The sequence below is a fragment of the Rana temporaria genome, chromosome 5, assembly GCF_905171775.1.
Source record: "Rana temporaria chromosome 5, aRanTem1.1, whole genome shotgun sequence".
In the NCBI taxonomy this organism is placed as follows: Eukaryota; Metazoa; Chordata; class Amphibia; order Anura; family Ranidae; genus Rana; species Rana temporaria.
Window position 1 is genome coordinate 317,301,699 of NC_053493.1, and position 22,697 is coordinate 317,324,395.

Consider the following 22,697-nt stretch of genomic DNA (forward strand, 5'->3'; position numbering starts at 1 on the left):
CCTGATCCAATTTGGTCCCGCTCTATCAAACTGAGCATTTAACACGTGCCTAATTTGGAGATACCTGTAGAACGTGTAATTAGGGATTTCATATTATTTTCTTAAAGTAGCAAACATTTTTAAGGCATTTTCCTCATATAACTGGGCCAATCTAACTATCCCTTTTACTGCCCATTCTTTGATTTCGCCCACTGTCTCCAACTCCCGGAGGTTCCTGTTGTTCCACAATGGTGCATTCTCTGTCACTCCTACCTGTCCTCCAGCTAACATTACGGCTTTCCACACATTAATTGGCATCTTAACCATAGGGGATAAATTAATAAATGAGTTAGCCTCCAGCACTTCTAAAATTGTTTTATGAGGGGCCCCTTGAATCATTAAACTTCCGTTTATGTCTCCTCCTGGTTCTATATTTACTCCTAGATGCTGCAGATGTTGTGCTGCCAGAAAATAGCAGCGTGGATGTGGTACTGCCATTCCCCCCTCCCTTATTGGCAGCTGCAAAGTTTGTAGCCCTATTCTGGCTTGTCCTCCTTTCCATATTAATTCTCTAAACAGAGTATCTATATTCCTAAACCATTTTTTATGTATCCATGTTGGCGCATTGTGTAATACACATAATAATTGTAGCATCCACATCATTTTAATCAGGCTGCACCTCCCTGCAACCGACAGCGGTAGGTGCCGCCAGATACCAATTTTGTTTTTGAATTTAACCAACAGTGGAGCCAAATTGTGTTATGACTATACCTAGATATTTCATTTCCCCCACTGTCTCCAGCTGTGGAATCTCAGCCAGGATCTGGTTCCTCATTGGATCTACCGGCATTAAGGCGGATTTCTCCCAGTTTATGACCAGTCCGGATATACTTCCGAAATCTCCAAAAATGGTCATTGCCTGTCTAATGGAGTGAGCCCGTATCACCAAGGAAGAGGAGCACATCGTCCGCATACAGAGAAATTCTTTCCTCCCCGGTTGGTCTCACGAACCCCTTCATTGTCCTATCCCTTTTTATTGTAGTGGCTAATGGTTCCATTGCCAGGGCAAAGAGCAGGGGTGCCTCGTGCCTCTCTCCATCTTTACACTTGCTGAATATTCATTGTTAACTCTTTTTTAACTCTTATATTTGCACTGGGGCCACTATACAATATTTTAATCCATACAATAAATATAGGGCCAAACCCAAATGTTTCCAGAACGTGACAAATATACCCCCTTTCCAGGCTGTCAAAGGCTTTGACCACATCCAAGGACATTACTGCCCTATTGCCACTATTCTCTGTGGGTATTTGCAGGTTAAGAAATACTCTCCTGATGTTCATACTTGTTGATCTAGCAGGAATAAATCCTGTTTGATCCTGATGTATAAGTCTTGAAATTATTTTGTTTAGCCTGCCGGCCATTATTTTAGCCAAAAATTTAGCATCTGCACATAGGAGAGAGATGGGCCTATACGATGTAGTTAGCAATGGGTTCTTCCCCTCCTTGTGCAATACTATTATTGTGGCCTCAGTCATTGAGATGGGCAGCTTCCCCTCTACCATTGCCACATTCAGTACTTTTATGAGCTCTGGGAGCAACACTTTCCCATAGTACTTGTAGGTCTCCGCCGGAAGCCCATGCGGTCCCGGGGACTTCTGATTGGCCATCTCATTGCCTGCTAGCTGAGCCTCTTCTAGAGTTATCGGGGCTTCCATTTTCTCTTTCTCTATTCCCGTGAGAGTTGGTAATTCTAGGTTCCTGAAGAAACATTCCAATTCCTCCCCTTCCGCTGTTCCTTGAGACGTATATAGTTTATCATAATATTCTCTAAAAGTGTCCATAATCACCGACACATTTGTGGATATGTCTCCATTTCTTCTCTTAATAGCTGGAACAGCGGAGGGGGTGGAGTTTGTTCTTACTAAATGGGCCAACATTCTTCCTACCCCCTCCCCCTCCCCATATGCCGCTTGTTTTTGAAACATTCTCTTATTCTCTGATTTTCTTAACAACTCTATTTTATATTCCTGTTGCTTATACAGCCATATTCTTTGCCTCTCCGCCGTTGGGTTTTCAATATATTCTTTTTTGGTGTTCTCTAATTCCTTTCTAATCCTATTTTCCCATTCTTTTGAAACCTTTTTAACCTTCGCCACTTGTTGGATACATAGGCCTCTAAGGAATGCCTTCAATGTATCCCACATCACCCCCCTTGTTGCGGTTCCCTCATTAAACCCTATGAACTCTTTTATTTTTACCATTGTCTCCTTGGGATCTCCCATTAATTCGAACCATAGAGGGCTTATTTTCCATACCGTAGCAGACCTCCTCCCCTCTAGGTTTACCATTATTGTCACCAGGGAGTGGTCTGATACCCCTCGTGGCTGGTATACTATTTCCCCAATTATTTGAGAGGCTTCCACATTGCCCAGGACTAGATCTATTCTGGACAGTGTGGAATAGCTACTAGAGCAGCAGGAAAACTGCACCTCTTCTGGATTTCTCATCCTCCATAAATCACACAAACCTGCCTCTTGTAGAAACTGATATATCCGGCTCTCTGAGGTATTCTGTACATTTCCCCTTGGGAACCTGTCCATTTTCTTGTTTACTACCTCATTAAAATCCCCCATTGCTATGACAGGGATCCCGGGTGTATCCAGCATAAAATCCATTAACTTATACATAACCTTGAGTTTAAATGGTGGAGGAATGTATATATTATCAATAATATATTCCCTGTTCTCTATTACACAGTGAAGGAAAACATAGCGCCCCTCGTCATCAATACTGGCCCGCTTACAAGTAAACACCACTCCCTTTTTTACCAGGATCGCCACCCCCCTTGAATAAGATGTGTGGACTGAATAATATTGATATTGAAATTTCCTATACTGAATCTGTTTTTTAATATCATTTGTATAGTGAGTCTCCTGTAAACAGATTAGTCCCACCTTATGCGCATCTAATATGTCAAATACTACTGCTCTTTTACCCATCCCACGAACATTCCAAGATCCGATTTTCAAAATTCTATCCTGCATTAAATCATAAGTTTATACATTATACAATTCAGGATCTATATACAATCTATGACCATTTGAAGGAGTGGGCACACCACAACAAAAAAAAGAAAAAACAAAATCATAACTAATTCCCAATTTACCCCCCCTGGTGGACTCATATCACTTTATTCTCTTTTCCTTCTTTATATAAGGCAAGACTATAATTTTTCTATGATTTCTATTTAGTGAACTTATAATACATGAGTTTTATCCTTTACATTCTGTGACTTCTTACTTATTCCCTTGTGATATGTTATCTGTGTTTTCCTACTTTTTACCAATGTTTGTACTTGTGGTGTATATATGTATCTTTCCCTCCCTGTGTTCAATCCCTGAAATATCACCCTTGTTCTGGTTTCTAATGTTGTTTAGATGATAATTGTAAAAAGGACAAATAGAGGGGGTGAATCTCCCTACTAAAGGCACAACAGCAATAAAACCTCAACAGGGGTACTGATTTATCTCCACTCTGTCCAAAATGAAGAAACAAAAAAAAAAGTTTTGCCTTTACTGACACTTGAAGTAGGCTGACTCATGGTTCAGGAGCCTGCAATTGAATAGAGGTTAGTTATCTCTGGTTGCATTTTTTCTTTATTTCCTATCCTGAAGACACAACAGGAAGTTAGACAATTTTTTCCAAAGGAAGGAGACATTAAACAGTCGTCACCAGGTTAGTGAAAGATTTCCTTCATCTCCTGTTTGGATGACAGCTATAATACTGTAGATTACCCATCATTTTCCTAATGATAAGGTCAATATGACAAATACAGTGAATGTGAATGAAAGCAAAAACACCAACTTCATTAAACAAAATCTTACAGAAATTCTAACCTTTCCACTGACTATCTAAAACAAAAACAAGTTTGTTGTTAGATGTAACAAGATTTCCCAAGATTGTTAGCAGTGTTTAAAATTGTGTGTATATATATATATATATATATATATATATATATATATATATATATATATATATTTATTTACAGTGCTTAGCATAATTGCGTACACCATTTTGAAAAGTACGATTTTAATTATTATCTTAATGAGCATAAGCACAATTTCCAAACTTTTGACAAAACTGAGTTTTATGGAACATTTGTTTAGCTCATTGCATGAAAGTAAGGCTAATAATGTAACTTAGATTACAAAATCTTCAGTTTTACTCAAATTAGTTGATGCAACCATAAATACACCTGTCACGTACCTGGTGGAGATCGAGCTGTAGAGAGGGCTTCTCTTGGATCTCCTGTCCAATGACCCTGAAGAGATGACAGGGAGTGTAGGACATAGAGTGGCACAAGGGGAGGTATAGCAGGTGGTAATTAAAGGTAACCATCCTCATATGTGATCTGTTTGCTTTTAATTAGTGTGTGTACACTTTTTTCCAAGAGGAAATGGCAGCTTTACCATCTGAGAAGATAAAGAGCCTTATCCACAAATACCACAAAAGGCTTAAAGCTGTCATTGATGTTAAAGGGGGGAATACACGGTATTAAGAACTGGGGTATGTCAACTGTTGATCAGGGTCATTTAGGTAGTTTCTGTCTGTTGTTTTTACGATTTAAAAAGAGTAAACACAGTTATAAATGGCTTTAGCCAAACACTAACCATGAGTGAAAGACATTTTTTTGTGTCATCCTTCATATTCTATGAAAATGGCCAAGAAATCATAAATTCTGGCAATAAACTTATGAGCACAACTATATATATATATATATATATATATATATATATATATATATATATATATATATATATATATAATTTGTATTAGTTATTTCTTTATCTATAATAAAAGGAGAATGAAAAGGAAAAAAATTGCATGGGCATCAAGAAGCATATGAATGTATTTATTCGGTGACACTAGGAGAGGGGGAATAAGTTATCTAAGGAAAGCACCCCCTAAAGTGGTGCTACTCCTCTTCTATGCCACAGGTTATAAATATGAGTTCTGCAAATTTAATCCCTTACACAGAAATTGTATTTTAAAGTCATTGAAATTTAAAGTATATCTAAACACAAACCAATTAAATTATTACAGCTTACCAGTTCCAGGATGTGGTGGCCCTTTTATTTATTTTTATGCATTCTTACTCTATTTTTGCCCAGTGATCCTTCGAGTAACATACTTGCTGCCAATGGGTGTCAATACTCACAACACTGTATCTGTAGAGGAGCAGCGTTGTCCCCTTTATAATATTGCATGGTCAATAAATATCAAATTTATGAAGAATCCGCTTCTCAGCTTCTCCTTTACATTTGAGCACCTCTACGGACACCACTTTCCCAGCATGTGGGTCTGAAAGAATACATCACAATCGGGTGGTCACAGTGCATTGAATTGGCCGGATCACCCCACCGATCAGGCTTTCACCCCAGGTTGTGTTATCCCCCATAGGGGAGCTCAGCAGCCTCACAGGTGTGAGTACATTATGGCCCTTTACCTTCTCTTAAGACACTGTATCAAACTATATGTTATTTACAACACTATAAGGAACTCTCCCGTGGCCTCTTTCTTTGTTATTTTTCTCTACTCTCCATATCCTGGGGGGCACCCCAGTCAGCATTGTCACCCTAGGCTACACTTGTGATTTGGTCTACCAGAGCCTTCTGCTCACCTCATCTCCATTACATAGAGAGCAGGTACTTTTGTAGTTAACAGACAATAGCTGGGAAGGTTGATAACATTGTTTGATATTTCAGCTCAGTACACAGAAGGTTACAAGTACACTGAATGTCTGTAGGTGTATTTCTGTATGTCTTAAAATTGTTTAATAGCCTGTAAAAAAAAAAGCAGCTGATTTAAATGGCAGGACTGGTAGCTGCAAGATATACAATTTTTGTTCTTGGGGTTCAATAGTCTTTAATGTTTTTTTATAAGTTCTATTGAAATACTGTATGTGTGCACAGTTTTTGAGGTGAGTTTTTGTAATGATCAGATTCTGCTTGTTAGGATGTAACCAGTGAATATTTTTTCTCTGCTTATGCTTTTGAGTTTGTATTTGCATGCAGCTTTTTTAGTTTCTCTTCCTTGCCAGAAAACCTTTCCCTGTGTTTGCTATAACCTTGCTGACAACCTATTTCCCTGTACTTTTGTGTTATAGCCAGCATAACAATGACAAAAGCAGTAAAAGTTTCCTTCACTTTTGCTCAAAGTTTCTGGATGTTTGAAGAGCAAACTTTGGCACAGAGCAAGCCCAGTTATTGTAGGCTGCCTCTCATTTTTAAAATGTCAAAATGGTTCCTTAGAAAGCTTACATTTTATATTTTGCTGTGTTCATTATATCGGTGAGGGTTCTCATTTATTCAGGTCATAGTATAACTAGCAGTAGTTTTTTTAACTGAACTAACTAGTAGTTAGTCACATTAAAAATGGATCTCAGTGATTGTAACATTCGACTAGTCTTGTACTATGACTAAATTCTACTGTGTTTATCTGGCTAATACCATTAGGCTCCTTGAAAGGAAACATATTTTATATATTATATATTAAAATAACAATCTGCTTTTATTAGGAACACATGTTAATTCACTATGAGTAGAGGCTGTTCAATTAGTCAGGTGACTATTTACTTTGTAAAATGTATGTTCATATAGCTTTGTAAATAGGCAGACACTCACAAATGGTAAAGAGCTTACTGTAACTGCCCTGGGTTCTTTTCAAGCAGGATTTGGTGAACTTCAGACCATTGAAAATAATGGGAGTTGAATCTGTCAAATCAAAAATCACACTTTTTTGGGCTAATAGGAAAGGGGATGTACAAAAAAGAGGGATTGGGTTGGCAAAGCCTTGGGAAATGAGAACCAATGCTAAAAAACATTTCTAAAAAAATGCCATTCAGTCAGGAGCAGAATTTTTTTAAAGGTTGTGGTTGTGTTCCATTTTTTTTAAGAAGCCAGCAATGAGATGTAATTTGCTTTATACAGTACATGACATTTTGCTCCCACCAAACTGATAAATGTCCAGGCTTTTGAATGAATGCCCGAACAGCTAAAGATCAGTCCGAACATGTGTTTGAACCGAACCTTGAGCTCATCACTTTTCATAAAGTGTCTAATGCCCCATACACACGAGCGGAACTTCCGCCAGCAAAAGTCTGGTATGAGCTTTTCATCGGAAATTCCATGTATGCTCCATCAGACTTTTGCTGTCGAAATTTCCGCCAGCAAAAGTTTGTGAGCAGGTTCTCAATTTTTCCAACGGAAAAAATTCCTATCGGAAAATCTGTTTGTCTGTATGCAATTCCCACGGGAAAAACATGCATGCTCGGAAACATTGAACTTATTTTTCTCGCCAGGACACCATCCACATACTACTATGCTATAGACCACCAGAACCAAAGACAAATCTCCTCACACCCCTCACCGAATTCATCTCGACACACACCCTGAAAACCAAAAATGTTCTCTTACTTGGGGACTTCAACCTCTGGGCTAATTCCACCCAGGACCCCATCGCCACCTCCTGCATCAACTAACTGGAAGCACTAGGTCTGCAGCAATTTATAAATACCCCCACGCATGGTTCGGGGCACATTCTAAATCTCATATTCAAACAAAATATGGACATCAATACACTGGACAACATGCCTTAACTATGGAACGGACCACCACGCTATCAAATTCAAAATCACCACCAACACCACCGCCCAAAAACCGAAACACTCATTAACAACACACTGGATAAGATCTCAGAAGAAACTACACTCTGAACTCTTCAAAATCACACTATCAAAAAAATAGGAATGCTAAAGCAAAACCAATCAACGGAACAAACACTCAACTCCTTAAACAAAGCATTGCTACAAACATCAGAGACAGTTGCTCCAAAACGTAGAGCGCCCATCCGGAAAAACAATTCAGGCTGGTTCAATGACACGCTTACTTTACTGAAGCAAGAACGCATAAGAGCTGAAGGAGCATGAAGAAGAAATCCCACAATGGAAAACCGCACAAACTACAAAGCACTCACTAATAAATACCATAAAGCAATATTCAAAGCAAAAAAAGAACATTTCTCAAACACCATATCAAAAGTCATAAACCGTCCCCACAAACTCTTCAAATTAGTCGCTCAGACTATGAGCCCCACCTGCCTAGAACCTCCAGCAAATGAAACTCAAGAATTCTGTAATGAGCTAGCGGATTTTTTTATCAACAAAATTAAAAACATTCGGCAAATAATTCAACAGAAAAAAACAACCAACCTCACTCAGCCACAGCAAGAAGAGGAAGTCAATACAAACATCATACAACCAACAAATTTTGTGCTGATCCCGATCACCATCAACACTACAAAACACTACACTACAAAACATCATCAAAAGCCTTCGAGACAGTACATCACCAAATGACACCATTTCGACAAAACTCCTGAAAGAGTGTACCGATATCTTGGCACCCACCATAACACATCTCATAAACCAATCATTCAAAGAAGGTATGGTTCCAATCTCCCTCAAGCAAGGCATAATCAAAGACCCAAATCACCGAAGACCGATAACAAGCCTGAACACCATCTCCAAGATTATGGAGAAAGCTGTAGTACAACAGCTACGACTCCATTTGGACACACACAAACTCTTGGACTCACTTCAATCAGGTTTATGCCCAGGCCATGGCACTGAAACAGCACTTCTCAAAATATGGGATGATGCCCTTGAAGCAGCAGATGATGGAGAATCATGTCTCCTGGTGCTGCTGGATCCCAGTGCAGCTTTCGACACTGTAGACCACAAAACGCTACTCATTCGCCTTAAATAAGTAGCAGGAGTCTCAGACGCAGATCTACCATGATTAGCATCCTTTCTAGAAAATCGTTCCCAGACAGTAAAACTAGGAGCCTTCTCCTCTGAAACTCGCGCAATTTCTTGCGGAGTCCCTCAAGGATCACCCCTGTCACCCGTGCTCTTCACCCGTGCTCCGGTACCTACCCACGTGGGTAGGTACCGGAGCATGATGGGACTGTGAGGCCTATATAAGTCTGATGCAAGCCGCGCACCCGTCATTGCAGCGAGAAGAGGAGACGGGTCAACATAGGGAGAAGGCAGAAGAAGAGAAGAGAAGTAGAAGAAGAAGACGTCACAGAACAGCGGACTGGCCGCCGTTATACTAGCGGCGGCCAGCCCTGAAGGAGAAGGCACCGGACAGCGGGAGGAAGAACCGGGGTGCGCTGAGTCAAGAGCGGCGAAGATAGAAGAAGACCCCCCAGAGCGGAGAAGACCCCCGGAGAGCAGGAGAAGACCCCCGGAAAGCGGAGAAGACCCCCCAGAGCAGGAGAAGACCCCCAGAGAGCAGGAGAAGACCCCCGGAGAGCAGGAGAAGACCCCCGGAAAGCGGAGAAGACCCCCGGAGAGCGGAAGAAGAAGCCCCCCTGCTGAAAGAGCTAAAGAAGACAGGGGGGCCTCCGGAGCAGACTCATAAAATGTTTTAATACCCTGTGTTGTTTATTTGTGTTTATACCACTTTGCTTGCAGGTGAATGGGTAGGGGTACGATGTACCCCATACTCATTCACTTAGGGTGGGGGCCGCATACCCCGACAACCAACGGCCAGGGTTGTTGGGAGGGGGCCCTGTCCTCATCAACATGGGGACAGGGTGCTCTGGGGTGGGGGGGCCCCGCAGTGCGCCCCCCTGCCCCAGAGCACCCGACCCCCCCATGTTGAGGGCATGTAGCCTGGTACGGCTCAGGAGGGGGGGGCGGCCGGGTAGCGTGCTTTAAATACGGGTCTGGTATGGATTGTAGGGGGATCCCCTACGTCGGTTTTTCGGCATAGGGGGGGTCTCCCTACAACCCATACCAGACCCAAGGGCCTGGTATGCTCCTGGGGGGGGGAACCCGTGCCGGTTTTTTATTTAAAATTTGGCGTGGAGTTCTCCCTCTCAGGAATGCATACCAAATGCCGACGCTAGAATTGGCGGGAATCCAAGTTGGATCCCCGTCGCTTCTATGACGCGCACATTGGAATGTACTTTGTCTATTCCAGCGAGTGCGAGATGTCGGCGAGATATCGGCACCATGCCGCCGAGAATCAGCGTGATGCTGTCGTGCTAAAAACACAATATCACAGTCACCCACTGTATCAACCAATGCAGATGCCTGTGCTTCAACATGATGGCGGAAGTGACGTATCACGTATTGCGTAAACCAATGCGTTTCGTCAGCACGCCTGGCATTATCAGGGGTTATACTCACCTAGGTGGAAGTAGTATTGGTTCGATGCAGCATCTGTCCCCCAGCCGCTCAGTTCTGCCCATCTGGCCTGAGTAGAGAGTGGTGATTGTAAGTAAGTGTCTCTCTGCTCTCCTCTCCAAAAAAAAGAATATGTATATGGTTGATGGGAAACTTGTGTTTAAAGTATAAGGCTGGTGCCTGACAAAAAGCAAATAGCATAAGACCCCATTTCCTTTGTGGGTTTTGCTATCTGCAGTTTAGTTTGATTATGTTTGCTTTGAAATGTTGCTTTGTTAAATGTCTGAGCATTTCTTGGCCTGACAATACTCGAATCTAAAGACTATTTGTGTTTGCTGGGATGCCCAGCCTAGCAACACTGCAAAGCAGCATTCAGTTTTTAAAATAAATCAGTTTGCTGAAAAAAATCCTCTCCAAGTGAATAATATATATTGAGATTGTGTTGGCAGACTTTTGTTTGTTATTGTAGATCCTTATCTTTTTCTGTTCTGAATATTTTCATGTAAGCCTTAGAAGCACTTGCAAGTAATTCTTCAACTTGGGAGGATTTGCCTTCATAATGACCTGATCGGCCTCAGTGTTGTAATGTAAAAAAGTCTTTCCTTTACATTTGCAAGAGACTTAAGCCAGTCATAGACGCTCAACATGAATCGGTCAAGATTCAAACTATGTATTGGCAGGCTGAATGTACCCAAGGCAATTGACTGATCAACTTGGGTACAAGCAGCCTGCCGGAATTGACATATGAGTTATAGCAGCTAGCAATATTCACTGTGCTCTCCCAACAGGGACAGCTTCCCCTGCCCCCCCCCCCGCTGCTTGGAGAACACAAGCTCATCGGGAGGAACTAACCCTATCAACACTGTCCCCTGGTTGCAGGAAAGAAATTGTCTCTGTCTATGGCTGACCTTATTTTTTTTTATAAATTCTTTATTTTTTATACAATTTTCATATTCACATTATAATTTCCACATTCTTATAACAACTTATTTTACACTCCAAGTAGTTATCATCTTATATTTTCTTAACTCCTGATCAATTCCTTAGTTCACTGTGAATTGTCATTTTCTTTTCTCTCTTAACCTCCTTCCGCTTACTCCCTACCACCCCCCTCCCTCTCCAAAAAAAATACATGAATCAAAAATATATAAAAAAGAGAGAGAAAAAAGAAGAAGGGGAGTGGATACATCAGCCTCCCTCCACTTCCCCTCTCCCTCTCCTCCTCCTTCCCTCCTGGTCGACTCAGTTTCCTACCCTTATCCCCTCCCTATATTCCAGGTATGGGGCCCATGTCGTCCGGTACCTCTCATCTTGATCTTACATTGTCATAGTAAGATTCTCCATCTGTTGGATTTCTGCGACTCTGGCGAACCATTGTGTACTAGTCGGAGGGCTCTCCATCTTCCACAGGGCGGGGACACACACCCTAGCAGCTATGATAAGGTGTTTCAGCAGGGAGTTTTTATATTTTTCCCTTGATATAGGGATATTTAGTAATAAAATAGCTGTCGGTCTGTCTTCTAGAGACACTCCTGTTATTTTTTTCATAGTTTCTATCACCGTTCTCCAGAACTCCTAAATTTTCTCACACTCCCAAAAAATATGTATTAACGTACCCTTTGCCGAATGGCACCTCCACCACACATCTGATATCTGAGGGTATTTTTGATGTAATAAACATGGTGTTCTATACCACCTAGTTAGAATTTTGTACCCTCACTCTTGGTATCTACTCGCTACTGATGCCTTCTGGTTAAATATCAGAATCCTATCTTTCTGCTCTTGTGATAATGTTATCTCCAAATCTCTTTCCCATGCCTGTAAGAACGTCAGTTCTTGTGGTGTTTCTAAGTGAATCAGTATGCCGTAAAAATATGCTAACGAGTGTCTCATCGGATTCCCTTCTACACACATCTGCTCAAATCTTGACAACGTTTTAATTTCTGTATACGTATTTACCTTGGTTCGTATAAATGCTTCTAATTGCATCATTCGAAAAAAGTCTAATTCTAGTACTAGTCTTCCCCTGATGAAGTCACGTGATGTGACGAATACGCGTCAGGAATACAGAGTACACACTAGGAGCAGCACCTGACGGACGGTGGACGAGCGCGGTGTTCGTGGCTACGCGACCGCCTTTAGACTGCCCCATGTAAGTTTTTACCCACCATTTTTGTTTTATTAAAATTATTTTGCTGCATGGTTTATGCGATGTGCCCCCCTCTTTCCTTCCACCTCTGCCTTTCATATCCCGTTACGAGCGGACGGCTCTATTGATGCTAAGGGGAGGAATTGGCAGCAGGAAGAGGATACGAGTTCGGCACTCGTGGAGATAGGCACACGCTCCCTCACACTCTTGTAAGTTGTGTAAGTGGACAGCCAGTCACCCTTTATTTTGGGCATTTTGTCTCCTTGTTGCCTGTAAGAAGATAAAGCTACAACATTCATACCGTTGTCTTTACATATATGCACCACGATCGAGACAAGCAGATATCTATTTAACAGCCAGCTGGTACAGTGATTCATTTGGGTCTCTATGTGAGTAGGGAGGTAAGCTTTTTGATTCACTACCGGTGAAGGGTGCACGGCGTGTGGACTTTACCTGATCACACACCTTCACTCACCTGAGTTTGGTATGTCCTACACCTAATCACTTATTTATCTATCTGTCATCATTTATCTGTTTGTCCTTTGGACTGCACTCCAACATTGTTTATAAGATTCCACATCTCCCTTTAAGTCCTGCCAATTTTATTTATTTATTTTTTTGCTTATTCACTGAAGGAGGTCTCCTGTCGGAACTGTTCACATATAATTGACATTTGAAAACTTTCATGTGTGTTTTCTGTTACACAGTTTGGGCTAGATTATACCCTCTTAATTTCCTATTGTAGGTCACTTTTACTGTGTTAGTACACCTCACCACCCCACCGGTCCTCGGATTTTTTGTCCACTCACCCCCCCCTCTCTTCCTCCCTCATTCCAGTCTCTTACAGCGCAGACACTTTCACACTTTTCACACTAATTCTAGTACTATTTATTTTTCCATCTCTTTTTTTGTCATTAGTCAATTTTCTTTGTCGTAAAGCCACAAATTTTCGATCTGTCAACCCTGGCTGAAATGCCATGGTATCCAGGATCGGAGTAATCGGACTCGGGTATGTTGAGATATTAGTTTTTTTGAAGATTTTTTTAATTATTCGTATGGTTGCTCCTTTCATCGGATGTTTCTTTGTTTCCGATGATATTTCCGTTTCCGGGGTCCAGACAAGGCCTTCCAATGGTACATCCACCGTCGCCTGCTTAATCTCTATCCAAGGTTTCTTATTGCGCCCACACCACTCCATTACCCAAACTAAATGAGATGCTTCCTGATATTTTACTGGGTCTGGAAACCCAATCCCTCCTTCTCCTTTTGGTAGAGACAGAATAGTTCTTCGTACTCTTATTAGTTTCCCAGCTCATGTAAATATGGCCTTATAAAGCATTCCACCAAAATGAAACTCTAGTTACAGGAATTGACTATAATTTGACAATGTTCAGATTACTATGAGATTTCTGAGAGTGTTGTATATACAAATACCACACAGAATGACCCAATTAGCCATAGGTGCAACAAAGTGTTTTCTGTGCTTGGTAGTTTTAGAAAATCATAGTGGGAGTAGATAGGGCATTTTGGATTTTTAAACAAATGAGACTCTAGCAATCCAAATAACAATTTCCAAATGCATGTATAATTTCTTTTTTCTTGGTATTTTATCTTTCTGAGAACACCTGGGCTAGGTTACATAGTTGTTCAGGTTGAAAAAAGACACCCCCTCTAGACCATCTAGTTTAACCAACTAGAAATCTTCATATACACAGTTCTATACCCACAACTGAGGCCCCATACACACGGGAGGATTTATCCGCGGATACGGTCCAGCGGACCGTTTCCGCGGATAAATCCTCTCGAGGATTTCAGCAGATTTTAATGCGATGGAGTGTACTCACAATCGCATTGAAATCCGCGCCGAAATCCTCTGGCGATGATGTGTCGCGCCGTCGCCGCGTCATAATGATTATGACGCGGCGACGGGCACGACGCTGTCATAAAAGGAATTCCACGCATGCGTTGAATCATTGCGACGCATGCGGGGGATCCCTTCGGACGGATGGATTCGGTGAGTCTGTACAGACCAGCGGATCCATCCGTTGGGATGGACTTCAGCAGATGGATATGTTGTGCATGTCAGCAAATATTCATCTGCTGGAAATCCATCCCAGGGGAGATTTATCCGCGGAAAAAGATCCGCTGGCGTGTACACACCAAAGGATCTATCCGCTGAAACCCATTTGCTGGGATTTATCTGCGGATGGATTCTATGGTGTGTATGGGGCCTGATTCTGAGGGAGGTAAAAAACAATACACACAAGACAGTGAGTTGCAAGGGCATAATATATCATAGAATGGGCCTAGAGTAGTAAACAATAAAAGTGAGGATCCCTGACAACACAGAGTATATATTTTAAGAGGCAGCCAGAATGAGGCTTGGAGAGCAGAGGAGAAAGGAGTGAATGCTAAACATTACTCAGTATACTGACAGGCAGGAAACAATGGGACTTGATGACTATATAGGGTTTTTCACTATTTGTAGCGTTTCTTTTCATGTCCTGGTGATTAACTATATGGGATGATGCTGAGTTGACAACTAGCATATAACCATCTGCCTCTAAGGCCCCGTACACACGACCAAACATGTATGCTGAAACTGGTCCGCGGACCAGTTTCAGCATACATGTTCGGTTGTGTGTAGGCGCGAGCGGGCCGAATTCCAGCAAGCATTTGCCCGTCGGGCCTTTTCCCAGCAGACAAATACTCCTGGACGTGTTTTAAAACCGTCCGCTGGAATCCTGCCCGCTCGGACATGTACGGTCGTCAGTACAGACCTACCGTACATGTCCAAGCGCCCGCCGTCCCTCGCATGCGTCGAATGACTTTGACGCATGCGTGGAAGCCTTTAAATGGCAGGCCCGCCCACGTCGCCACGTCATCGCCGCGTCATCATCGCGGCGACAACGCGGACACGCCCCGCGTATTGTTTACGCGCGGACTTCTGTACGATGGTTAGTACAGCCATCGTACAGAAGCCCTCTGGCAGACATGTACGGTGAAAACGGTCCGACGGACCGGTTTCATCGTACATGTTTGCTCGTTAGTACCCGGCCTAAGGAGAACCCTTGGAACTGCTCTTGGATGATCCAAGCTGGGCTTTTCGGTTATAAGCTCTGATGACATTTCTTTAATTAGAGGGTCACATACAGTCAGTAACTTGCACTTTTTCCATAAGAGGTGGTAGTGTCATGGAATATACTTCTTCCTAGGTGATGGATGCTCATTAAATATATGCGTGTATGAACACTTAAGAGGACAACTTCTCCTTTTTTGAACGTGGTCTCTTTTGCATTTAAATTTAACTCCTTAGTTACTGGAGGAATTTATGTTTTTGTATTTATATTGTATATTATTATGTTTACAATTTAGTAGTGTGGCTCTTTATGCTAAAATTATATATTTTTATCTTAATGGGCCTTAAGATCTAAAGAAGGAGGTGGAAACAGAAGTGAAAGTTAAGGTGAAGTTAGGAGACTAGAACACTCCTGTTGTATCCTTCAGCACTTTTATGTTGCATCCCCTAGCAACAACCTTATGCACCTCTATTCTTTGGCATGTTTGTATTAGAGAATTTCTGTACTTGTTTCTTTGTGTTATTGTGCTGCCACTGAAGGACGTTACATTTAGCTTGTCACAGCCTAGGGATAGGAAAATAATAACCTTACATAAAATGTTGAATATCTTCGCTTCTGCTGAAATTCACACGCACACAGAGCACTTTTATCTTTGACAAACACAGACATTGAAGGCCTGTCACTTTATCAATAGTACCTGTAACCCCATCACTGTTTGCTAAAGGATCAACCACTCAGTAAGAGAATCAGATCATTGTCTAAAGTAAATGAGTTATATATAGGAATCAATGTATGCTTTCTTCTAAGATATAAGGATCATAAAAGTTGCAGAACAGATTTTGAAGTGTTGACATCAGACAGTGCTTTTCTAGAGGTCATAAAATTTTGAGGATCATCATGTGTTTGGAGATAAAGAGCAATACCTTCTCAGGAACCGATTACATATACAGTAACGGACAGTACATCCTATTGGATTCTGGCATGTAAGCTGTTGTCCCAGTTTTTAAGACTTGATCATATACAGTTGCAATAAAAAGTATGTGAACCCTTTTGGAATGATATGGATTTTTGCACAAATTGGTCATAAAATGTGATCTGATCTTCATCTAAGTCACAACAATAGACTATCACAGTCTGCTTAAACTAATAACACACAAAGAATTAAATGTTACCATGTTTTTATTTAACACACCATGTAAACATTCACAGTACAGGTGGAAAAAGTATGTGAACCCTTGGATTTAAAAACTTGTTTAATCCTCTTTTGGCAGCAATAACTTCAACCAAACGTTTCCTGTAGTTGCAGATCAGACGTGCATAACGGTCAGGAGTAATTCCTGACCATTCCTCTTTACAGAACTGATTCAGTTCAGCAATATTCTTGGGATGTCTGGTGTGAATCGCTTTCTTGAGGTCATGCCACATCATCTCAATCGGGTTGAGGGCAGGACTCTGACTGGGCCACTCCAGAAGACATATTTTCTTCTGTTTAAGCCATTCTGTTGTTGATTTACTTCTATGCTTTGGGTCGTTGTCCTGTTGCAACACCCATCTTCTGTTGAGCTTCAGCTGGTGGACAGATGGCCTTAAGTTTTCCTGTAAAATGTCTTGATAAACTTGGTAATTAATTTTTCCTTCAATGATAGCAATCCGTCCATGCCCTGACACAGCAAGGCAGCCCCAAACCATGATGCCCCCACCACCATACTTCACAGTTGGGATGAGGTTTTGATATTGGTGTGCTGTGCCTCTTTTTCTCCACACATAGTGTTGTGTGTTTCTTCCAAACAACTCAACTTTGGTTTCATCTGTCCACAGAATATTTTGCCAGTACTGCTGTGGAACATCCAGGTGCTCTTGTGCAAACTGTAAACACGCAGCAATGTTTTTTTTGGACAGCAGTGGCTTCCTCTGTGGTATCCTCCCATGAAATCCATTCTTGTTTAGTGTTTTATGTATCGTAGATTCGCTAACAGGGATGTTAGCATATGCCAGAGACTTTTTTAAGTCTTTAGCTGACACTCTAGGATTCTTCTTCACCTCATTGAGCAGTCTGCGCTGTGCTCTTGCAGTGATCTTTACAGGACGGACACTCCTAGGGGGAGTAGCAGCAGTGCTGATCTTTCTCCATTTATGGACAATTTGTCTTATCGTGGACTGATGAACAGCAAGGCTTTTGGAGATACTTGTATAACCCTTTCCAGCTTCATGCAAGTCAACAATTCTTAATCGTAGGTCTTCTGAGAGCTCTTTTGTGCGAGGCATCATTCACATCAGGCAATGCTTCTTGTGAAAAGCAAACCCAGAACTGGTGTGTATTTTTTATAGGACAGGGCAGCTGCAACCAACACCTCCAATCTCATCTCATTGATTGGACTCCAGTTGGCTGACCCCTCACTCCAATTGGCTCTTGGAGATGTCATTAGTCTAGGGGTTCACATACTTTTTCCACCTGCACTGTGAATGTTTACATGGTGTGTTCAATAAAAATATGGTAACATTTAATTCTGTGTGTGTTATTAGTAGTGTTGAGCGGAATACGCCATATTCGATTTCGCGATATATCACGAATATATAGCCGAATATTCGTGAAATATTCGCTAAAATCTAATATTCGTGATATTTTATCAAAAAAAAAATGTTTGCGAAATTTTGCTAATGCGAATGCGAAACTGATTGCGAAATTTCGCTAATGCGAAATTGATTGCGAAATTTTGAAACATTCAATTTCACCTGCCCTTTGGAAAAAGTGTAGTTTTACGTAATGGACCCTGCAACTAACAAGGTATTAATAAAATAAATACATTATTATATAGATTTGAGGGTTTACTTTGACCAATTTGTATATTGATTAGTTTAATAAATATTGAATAACCATAGATTTGGAAAATACAAGTAAACCGTTTACGTTGACATCTCTTAAATGTCTTTATGTTAAACAGTTAGTATTCTCATTAAAGAGGTGAAATGCAAATGATGATGACACGGGACAAAAGATGGAAAATTCTTTGAAGATGTGATACACTGGAAAAACGCACAGAAACACTCCACTCTCTCCTATGACAACTGTGGTAGGAGAACTCTGATTGGCTCTGATGCAAAAGAAGGGCGGAGAAAGTATTCGCGAATATTTGGAAATCGAATATTCGCGATTGCGAATATTCAGCAACATAAAAAGATCGCCTCAGCTTAGCTACTCGGCCCAGGGTCTCTAATCATACCAGCAATGCTTTTAGACGTCGATTGAGATCACTAGGATGTGATTTGTTTTAAAAATAAAATTGAAAAATACGAATATTCGGAATAGCGAATATTGGCTGCGAAATTCGAGTTATTCGCGAATATCCGAATATGCCATATTCGTAACGAATATTCGCAATGCGAATATTCGTGAGCAACACTAGTTATTAGTTTAAGCAGACTGTGATTGTCTATTGTTGTGACTTAGATGAAGATCAGATCACATTTTATGACCAATTTGTGCAGAAATCCATATAATTCCAAACGGGTTCACATACTTTTTATTGCAACTGTATAGGGATAGCTATTTATAACTGGAATATTGTTGGGTAACAGATCATATCCTCTTCATCATACATGTAAAGTAGCAGTTGTGTTAGGACATCATTCATGATGATGGCATACAGGGATAACACAATCATCCCAGTCCCTTAATAATGAAGTAAAAAAAATACAAAGTAATTTGACAATTAAGCCTCATACACAAGCGGTTTATCATGAAATGTCTACATACACGTAAAAAGGACCTCTATATACAGTTTGATTTTCAGCATTAAAGGCTGCGTGAAGCCAAACATTATAAAATACTTCATTTTCGATTACTGTTAGATTTCATTTTAACCAAAATGCCCTTCTTATTTTAAGCAAGAGTGAATAAAAAAAAATGCCACCTGCTTTCTGGAATTATATGGTTGCAGTAAAAATCATATACTCTTGTTCTTGCACCATGAAATTTGAAGCAGTAACATTGAAGAAAGACTTTACTTGCCGATACTTTATATAGTGATGAACACTTTTAAGGTAACCTACAGTATGTTTTATTAAAAACTATTATGTGTTTATTAGAAACAAAATTATATAGTGCAAACATAAATACAGATCTGCAATTTTAGGATCTATATTTATGTGTGTATTACATACAGTAGTTACATAATTGGTAAGGTTGGATAAAGAAGCCAGTCTATCAACCTGATTGTGTACATCATTGCGTTCATTAAGAAACACATCTAAAAGTTATTTGAATTTATCTACACTCTCTTCTGACACCACAAACTGTGGAAGCGAGTTTCAAATCCTTACCATTCTAACAATAAAGAACCCTTTAGGCAGTTTAAGATCGAACCACTTCTCATCAAACTTTATTGTCTAGTCACACGTCTTATTTAGAGACCTACAATTAAATTGTTTCCTCCCAATGCTAGAATCACTTTGTTTGATTTAACTGCTAGAAGAAGTATGTAAAGTCCAAAATACTTTGCAGCACTTTTAAATCACTTTTAAATCTTCCTAAACAGAACTACATTTTGGTGGAACTGAGATGCTGGACATTCCTTTGTAGTTATTGCCATATGGTTCTTCCCAGACTAAAGTATTACCTTTAAAGTGACTCTAAAGGCAACATTTTTATATATAAAAAAAAAAAAAACAACAATCCTACTTATCTGCCCTGTGCAATAATTTTGCCTAGAGAAGCCCCAATCCCCCTTTGCGTGTGTCCCCTGCTGGTGCTCCTGGCCCCTCCTCCCTGCTGAATGCCCCCATAGCAAGCCGCTTAATAGGAATGAACATGTGCATGCTTGTTTCCAAGCAAGCTCTGTGTGTGCACTTGTGCACCCTCACCTCTGCTCTCTTCTCACTAGACGTGCATTAGTTTTCGTCCAAATGCATTTTCGGCCGAATTTCGGGTATTTTCGTTATCGTTTTAACAAACGAAAACGAACGTGCAGAATCCAAAATCCGAAAGATCTGACAATGTTTTATTTTAGTTTTCGTTGCTACAAGAGTTCGATATAGATAGGAGATTCGGCATGACACTGACAACAGCAATCTGTGTCTATCGAACCTGTGGTCGAATGTGCCTAACCTTAACTCTATTAGTCCAATATTATTCTACATAGAGAGGAAAGATTTGTCAAAGAGAGAAAAGATTCGACAATATAGAGACAGTGTTGGGGTAGACCATTCGACTTGAACGATGAAGATTCGACCAAGCAGCGAAAAACATACAAACGTTAAATCTGTAATTGAAGGCTTATGGTGTCTGTCGAATGTTCTAAGAAGATTAGACGGAGCAGCTAAACTGTACAACACTGCAATCATACATTTCCGGTCAAATGCTCGGCCCATAGGCTATAGAAGAATTTGAATGTTGGTTGACTAGTAATAATAATTTATAAATATAATTATTACTAGTGTCATACAACATTAGAATTCTTCTATAGCTTGTAGGCGAAACATTTGACCGGAAATGTACGATTGCAGTGTCGTACAGTTTAGCTGCTCCGTCGAATCTTCTTAGAACATTCGACAGACACCATAAGCCTTCAATGACAGATTTGACTTTAATTCATTTACATTTTCGGACAAATGCATTTTTTAACAAAAAAAATAAAAATAAAAACAAATTTCGGGAGTAACTAAATAAATGTATTTTTTGGACGAAAATTTAATTCTGAAATGAAATATTTCAGTGTCTACTTCTCACTGGCTGTGATTGACATCAGCAGAAATCAATGGCTCCCGCTGCTGCCTCTCTGTCCAATGAGGAGAGAGTGAGCTGAGATAGTCAATGGTCTTGTGAACATTGCTTGATCAAGATCAGGCTCAGGTAAGTTATTAGGGGGATGGGGGGAGCTGCATGCCAAAGTTTTTTTTTACCATAATACATTAAGGTAAAAAAAAAAACTTTAGAACCATTTTAAGGTTAATTTGGCAAATCCCTTGACTCTGATTTCAGCAGAATCAATATGCTGTTTATTTTTGATAGACTAGTAAAAGATTACTTTTACCCTGTTGCCATGAATAGCTGACATTTATGTAGTAACAATTGCTAAAGTGAATATTTTTTGTTCTGGAACGCTTACCAGCTTGCATGCAGAAACAAAATATATTGAAGATATTGGTATCACTAACTTTTTTGTAGATTTGGTGTGTCATTGTTCAAAGCAAATTTCACATGTATTATTCCTAATCCAAGCCCTTCAAAATAATAGACTTCTGTATGCATCATTTTAAGCTTCTCTCTGTATTTTCTTGCCTTTGAAAATGACAGGAGTGAATATGCACTGCTTTATTTGAGTGGAGCTGAAATATAAATACATCAAAATAAAACAAAATGGCAGAGCTGAACTACTGAACCGAACTGAACTGAATAAAGAATCATAAGAAAAGTTTGATTTTCTAAAGAATTAAGTATTTATTAAATAATATATTTTTGATTCTTAAGGGATCACAACCTAAATTTCTAGGACTTTTTTCCCAATAGTTATACTTATATTACTGTGATCAAGAGGGAATTATATGTTTTCTTTATTTCTTCTTACCTTTCTATTATCTTTCTCTTCCCTTTGCAGATGATCCAGACAGAAGAATTAATGTTGCACTCAACACAAAAGGTATGATATGATGATATTCTCTAATTTTCTCTGCAAATTACCTTTTTCTCAGTATGGGAAGATAAACAAATGGACAGACTGGTTGATTTGTTTAATTTTGTGATTGTAAAAGTTTAACTCTTCTATGTAGCAGTTTGTATTATAAATTGATTGCAAAAATACTGTATATACATTTCCTAATGGGTGATATGGCCAGCACTGTATGTGGTTTGAATTTAGAAAAATGACTCTGCTTTTAAAAACTAAACACAATATAACATGACAAGTAGTGAAACATGGGTAATATTACATCCAAGACACACTTATATGTGTTTATACTATGTGGTATTGCATGCATGGTATTCACATGTGGTTACACATCACACACATATGTATTTTGTATTTACTTCGATACATTTTTTTATTCATAGTAATAATGTAGTTTTTTGCTCATACAATATGCGTAGTTGGAAAGGATCTTTAAAGCTGAATACCGGCAAATAGCACAATGTCTAATCATTTAAAAAAAAAAGCATCTCATACACAGACTGGAAGAGTGGAAATGAACCATGAACAATTTTATTTGTGCTTATTAAGACTTTCTCCTGAAAATTTC

General features: G+C 40.0%; 1 protein-coding gene across 2 annotated transcripts in view; it reads left to right on the forward strand.

The window, feature by feature from the left end:
• The window catches only part of SNTG1 (syntrophin gamma 1), a 795,295-nt gene that overhangs the window by 260,762 nt on the left and 511,836 nt on the right, over positions 1–22,697 (forward strand). For both annotated transcript variants that reach the window (XM_040354181.1, XM_040354180.1), the window contains exon 3: positions 22,061–22,102. The gene's annotated coding sequence lies outside the window, so the exon portion shown is untranslated. The remainder of the gene's footprint in view (positions 1–22,060; positions 22,103–22,697) is intronic.